We start from the raw sequence: 5,613 nt of genomic DNA on the forward strand, positions 1-5,613 counted from the left end.
ATGATATCCTTCTCCAAGGACTGGTCCCTCCTGGCTATATGCCCAAAGTATGTGGTATGGTGCATTAAAATCTTTGCCTCCAAGGAGCAACTTGTTTTCACCCTCTGCAGGACAAGCATGTTTGTTCTCTTGGCAGCCCTTTATACATTCAAAACTCTTCTCCAGCACCACAACTCAAAGGCATCAATTCTTCTTCTGACATCCTTAGTCACTGTCCAGCTTTCTTGATGCTTAGCAAGTAATTGCAAAGTCCATGGCCTGGATCAGGCACACCTTAGTCTGTAGACTGACATCATTGTTATCACTCTGGAGAAGTCTCTGAAAGCAGATTTTACTTATGCAATTCATCTTTTTATTTCCTTACTGCTGGTGCCAAGAGTGTTGATTATGGAATGAAGCAAGCAGAAATTATTAACAATCTCAATCTCTTCTCCATTTGTTATGGTGCTGTCAATTGGCTTAGGGATGGGAAACTTTGTTTCCTTGATGTTGATCTTCAATCCATATTGAAGACTACAGTCCTTGACCTTCTGTAGGAAATACTTCAGGTCCTCTTCAGTCTCAGCAAACAAGGTTGCATCATCTACATAACACAGGTTGTTGATGATGGCATCCAATCTTTTTTTTTTTTTTTATTTTTTTTGTGTGTGTACCGTCAAATCAGATCTGACTGGTACAGGAGGAGATTGTCCCTCCTTTTCTCGGCAGAGCATCTGGTGGATTCGAACCGTGTGCCTCTGGGATTGTAGTTGCAGCTCTTAGCCACTAGGCCACCAGAACTCCCCTAATGGCATCCAATCTTGATGCCATATTCCTCCTTACAAAAGTCCTGTCTTCTAAATGATCTGTTCGTCATATAGATTGAAAAAATATGGAGAAAGGACACATCCATAACTCACTCCTTTCCTGATTTTGAACCAAGCAGTGTAACAAAATTAAAACAAGTCCAGAAGAACCAAAATATGTCATTGAGTCTGTCCCATCTGAATTAAGAAACCATCTGAACACAGAACAATAATGACTGAAGACCAGATGAGCTGTAGGATGACATTAAGAATATCATCCATGACAAAAAAAAAAAAAGAATATCATCCATGAAGAAAGCAAAAGGTCATTATAAATACAGATAGAAATAAAAGACCAAAAGAGATGTTAAGAGAAACTCTGAAAACAGTACTAGAATGTAGAGGCTAAAATAAAGGAAAGAAATGAAGTAAAGAAGCTCAAAAGAAGATTTCAAGGGGTAGGTAGCTCAAGAAGACAAAGCAAAGTTTTATAATAAAATATGCTCTAGAGAGGTGGAGATAGAAAATAAAAAAGAACACACTCAACATTTCTCAAGCTGAAAGAATTGGAAAATAAATTGAAGCCTTCAGTTATACTGAAGGATGCTATGGGCACAATCTTTTTTATTTTTACAAAGTTTATTGAAAATATTACAGCATAGCAGATAGACTCAAACAGCGCCACATGGTGTTTTGAAATTCATCCCAACTGTGGGCTGAGTGACCTGCAGATTGTTGGACAGACTGCCAAAGTCCAAGAGCTTCAGCATTTCCTTAGCATCAAGATCTACTTCAATGATTTCCTGATCCAGGGCTGAAATCTCTGGTACATAATTATCTCTCCTTTCTCTCTCCTCCTCCTACAGCTTAATGGAGATGCCTCTCACAGGCCCTCTCTGAATCCACTTCATTAGCTGTGTGACACAGCCTGCTATCTTGTTCCGGAGTTCCTTGCTGGGAATAATAGCGATCTCCTCGCACTCACACTTGCGCTTGTTCATGTGGAAGTCATTGCCCAGGCATCTGTAGTATTTCTCAGGGATGACTTGGGCAGCCTTCTTCATGGTTTCGGTGTGGACACAGCCCAAATTGGTGGGTCCTTTGTGAAGGAGCTATGGAAACAGTCTTTAATAATGCAATAAACATCATCAAAACAATTCAAAAGAAATGAATTGCTCTACACAAAATAATTGATCAACACTGCAACATTTCAAAAAGTTACATATGCTCAATAACCAATGGGACTGCAGGAAGAGATTCAAGCTACACTGAAGGCATTGGCAAGAAATAAGCCTTCATGAGTTGATGGAATAGCAATTAACATGTTTTAACAAACAGACGCTGTCCTAGCTTGTGCTCAGTAATCTATGCCAAGGAATTTGGAAGACAGCTACTTGTCCAACTGATTGGGAGAGAAAAGTATTTGTTCCAATTCCCAAAAAAAAAAAAAAAAAGATCCAAGAGAGTATAGAAGTTATTGAACAATATCATTAATATCACATGCAAGTAAAATAATGCTGAAGATTATTTTTAAGCACATCAGCAGGGAACTGCTAGAAATTAAAGATGAATTCAGAAGAGGCCATGGAACAAGGAATATCATTGCTAATGTCATATGGATCTTGACTGAAAATAGACAATACCTGAAAGATGTTTGTGTTTTATGGACAATGCAAAGGCATTTAACTGTGTGGATCATAACAAATTAAGGCTAACATTGAGAAGAAGAATGGAATCCCACAATACTTAATTGTGCTCATGTGAAATGTGTACCTAGACCAAGAAGCTATTCTCTGAACTAAACAGGGAACACCATGAGGTTTAAAATCAGGGAAATGCATCAGGGTTCTATTCTTTCCCCATTCCTATTCAATCTGTATATTGAGCAAATTATTTGAGATGGTGGACTTTATGAAGAATACTCTTTAATTACCTGTGTTATCCAAATGACACAGCCTTGCTTGCTAATAGTGAGAAGGATTTGAAACACTTGATGCAGAACATGAAAGACTACAGCCTTCAATATAGGTTATATCACAACATCAAGAAAACAAAATCTTTACCATTGAGTCAATAGGCAACATCATGCTAGCTGGAGAAGAGATACACATTGTCAATAATTTCATCTTACTTGGATCCATAAGAAGTCAAATGATGTATCCCACTAGAAATCTGCTGTCAGGAACCTCTTCAAAGTGCTGAAAAGCAATAACGTTAGTTTAAAAACTAAGGTGTGCCTGATCCAGGTTCAGTCTTTGCTGTTAATTGCTATGTGTCTGAAAGTTGGACAATGACTACGGTTGTCAGAAGATCAATGCCTTTGAGCAGTGGAGCTTGAGAAGAGTAGTGAATGTTCCATAGACTGACAAAACAATAAACACCTTTTCTTGGAGAAGGCACAACCAGAGTGCTCCTCAGAAGCAAGGATGGTGAAATTTTGTTTCAGATATTTTGGGCATGTTGTTAGAAGGGGCCAGTCCTTGGAAAATGATGTCATTCTGGGAAAGGCAGAGGGTCACAGGAAGAGAGGAAGAATCCAACTAGAAGGACAGACACAGTTACTGTCACCATGAACTTGAGCATATTGGAGACAGTGAAGATGATACAGGATAAGACAAGGTTCAGATCTGTTTATAGGGTCACTACGAGTTGTAGTCAACTAAACAGCACCTAACGACAACAAAAGCAATCATCTCATTTAGTGAGAAAGAATATACTGCCCAGAGGTCCTCCAGATTTCCCCTTCAGTCTCTTGGAGCAAAGCTGGATCAAATAGGCATGTTCTAGTTGCAAGAGAAGCTAGTAAATGAGTATCTGTTATAGATATTCAGTCTTTGGAAAGGGAGACAGCTCTACTAGTAAAGAAAGCACACTGAGGATAGTTACTAGATTGGCAACCAGCACTCAGTTAAGGCAGATGACCAGAAAGGTCTGTCTGCCAATAGAGCCTTTCTATTCCTTCAGCCTTCACTTCATGATGCCACCTTTAAGATTTATCCAGCTCCGACATTACTTTCCCATCACAAACATTATAATGTAACCACACCCTAAATGTACCCTGCAGCACCTGCCTCCCATCTTTGTACATGCAGTTCCCTCAGTCTGGAATCCTGCCCTCTTCCACATTTGTCTTTCTTTAAACAGAAACCACTCTTGAAGATGCCATTCAAACAACACTTTCTCTCCTAATAAATCCTTCCAAATAATTGTGGTCAAACTTTGCAGCTCTTCCACTCATCTCCCAGGAGGTAGACAAGGCTCAACAAGCCTGCTCAACTGACGGTAACTGCTTTGCCCTTTGAGCTAGAGGAAAAAGTATAAATAGAAAACACACTTCTCTTCACATGGTATAGTATTTACGGAGATTTAGGTAAAGTGATATTGTATACAAGAACTACTCAGATGATTCATGTTATCTGTTTTTTATTTTATGGTGTATTTTCACAATAAAAATTTGGTCTTGACCAAATCATTTAAGTAATTTGCTTAAAAGCAGCTCTTCCCATCTCCCAAATTATTTTAATGACTGTAATTACCCTTTCAAATTCTTTTAACTCCTGGCACTGGTCTTTTTGGATTTGTAGTTGCTCTGCTAACTCAAAAATGGCAGTCCTCTAACGGGTTCAAATCCCACAGAAAAAAAGATGGGCATCTTCTCTCATGCCATTTATAGCCAGCCCCTGAGAACCCAGTGGAGGGTCAGCTACAAGTCCATTCAAACTCCATGGTGCACTTTTTTAGTTGAGTTCAGAAATAAGGAAAAAAATGTTAATGATTGTTGAATCTAGGTGACTGATAAACAAGAATTTGTTATTCTATTTTTGTATGTATAGAATTTCCATAAAAGACGTTGAAAAAAAACCAAATTGATCCTCCATGCTTCAGAATCTTTAAAGGCTTATGGTTATATTATGCATTTTGGTGAAAGTCTAAGATCTGAGAATCCTTGGGTACTGTGAATGGGTAATGCGATTAGCCACTAACTAAAGGGATTAAGGATCAAGTCCACACAGAGATCACCTTGGAAGAAAGGCCTGAAGATTTATTTCTGAAACGTTAGCGCTTGAAAACCTTAGAAAGCACAGTTGTACTTGACGCAAGTGCGAACTCCACAAGTTAGTCAACTCAATGACAACTGCTTTAAATACCAACAATCAAATACTAGTGGAAACTAGTATCCAAAGTGACAATTCATGCATAAAATATATAGAGCCTGTACACTGTTGGATTTTCTTCTTTGTTCTCCCACATCCAGGATCTTGGCAAAGACCTTGGAAGTTTTATTCTTCCAAGTAGTTTGTAAACAAAAGCTAGCCCATCTGTGATAAAGCGCTTAAGTGTTGATAAGTACTTTTTTTTTCTTTTTTTTTTATATTTTTTTTATTTTGTGTGCGTGTACCGTCAAATCAGATCTGACTGGTACAGGAGGATATTGCGCCTCCTTCTCCGGCAGAGCGTCTGGTGGATTCGAACCGTGTTCCTCTGGGATTGCAGTGAAGCTTCTTGCCACTAGGCCATCAGAGCTCCCCTTTTTTTTTTCTTTAGACCTGAAATTTCTGTGGCCATGTTAAGTCTTTCTTGGGCTGGTTTCAAATATTTTCAAATATTGACATTTGCTCAAATAAGCAAGAGAACTTTCATGAAAAAAACAATAATTTATGATTCTGTTAATTCCAAATTTTGGCAGTAACAACTCCCTAGGAGCAAAATCATCAAATTGTTTTAGGTTAGATAACAGCTTTACTGTTTAAACATTGTTGTTGTTATGTGCCCTCCCCCATGTACAACAGCCCTAAACCCTGCTCTATCCTGTGCCAATTGCATTGCC

General features: G+C 38.6%; 1 pseudogene; it reads right to left on the bottom strand.

The window, feature by feature from the left end:
- Nucleotides 1-1,456: 1,456 nt before the first annotated feature.
- The window catches only part of LOC102853554, a 53,926-nt pseudogene continuing 49,769 nt past the window's right edge, over nt 1,457-5,613 (bottom strand).

Source organism: Elephantulus edwardii, unplaced genomic scaffold, assembly GCF_000299155.1.
Source record: "Elephantulus edwardii isolate Elephantulus edwardi_28Jun2011 unplaced genomic scaffold, EleEdw1.0 scaffold00036, whole genome shotgun sequence".
Taxonomy (NCBI): domain Eukaryota; kingdom Metazoa; phylum Chordata; class Mammalia; order Macroscelidea; family Macroscelididae; genus Elephantulus; species Elephantulus edwardii.